Genomic DNA, 815 nt, shown 5'->3' on the forward strand with positions numbered 1-815 from the left:
TTCATTTTTGTTATTATTTAAATTAATAATAAAATACATGAAAAAGAAAAAATTGTAATTGAATAAAAAACAATTGATCAATATTTATCATAATAAAAAAATATGAGAAAAGAACGTATTACCTCTGCGGATAGCAGCAGGACTGGGGGTGGTAAAGAATAAGAAAAAAGCGAAGAATCCCCAGCCCCAGATACCCGATACCACCGGTATAAGCATTCCAAAATATGCACACCGTTATATGATCTTCTTATATTGTCAATCTAATTTCTGATTTTCTTTTTCTAGCATTGCTTGTTTTTTTTTATAACTCAATACCTACAAATCCAAATATTTAAATATAAATATATCTACGATATCTTATAAGATATAATGATATATACATAATCAAATTTTGATCTGAATGAAACAGAATGGAATTTATTTATAAAAATAAAAATACATTAGGAAAAATGCGAAATGGATTCTTACTTGATACCATTTTTTCTTCATTTTCAGTTTTACATTACAAACATAATTCGCAGACTATAGTCAAAGACAATTTATAACAAAAATTCATTTACTCGTTATATGGATTAACCAAGCCCGGAAATTGCTCATTCCGTCATTTGCTCGTTCACTCCAAAACGGGGCTATAATTGATTCAATCCGTGTTAACTCTCCTCTTGTTGACAGTTCAGGACCGAGCAAATTATATACATATATTCTTCGATTCCCCCTTTTCTATATGCGCGGCTACATAACTTTCACTCTTTCAATTTCATTTCCTCTCGGATTCCTTTTATTTTTTTTTTTTTTTTTTTTTTTTTTTTTTTTTT

General features: G+C 28.3%; 1 long non-coding RNA gene across 1 annotated transcript; it reads right to left on the reverse strand.

The window, feature by feature from the left end:
• Positions 1 to 220: 220 nt before the first annotated feature.
• On the reverse strand, positions 221 to 809 carry LOC116186566. Its single transcript, XR_004151587.1, has 2 exons — positions 469 to 809; positions 221 to 315 (listed from the first exon to the last, which is right to left on the reverse strand). It is a non-coding gene; the product is annotated as an uncharacterized LOC116186566 (long non-coding RNA).
• Between the last annotated feature and the right edge of the window lie 6 nt (positions 810 to 815).

Source organism: Apis dorsata, unplaced genomic scaffold (assembly GCF_000469605.1).
Source record: "Apis dorsata unplaced genomic scaffold, Apis dorsata 1.3 scaffold_934, whole genome shotgun sequence".
In the NCBI taxonomy this organism is placed as follows: domain Eukaryota; kingdom Metazoa; phylum Arthropoda; class Insecta; order Hymenoptera; family Apidae; genus Apis; species Apis dorsata.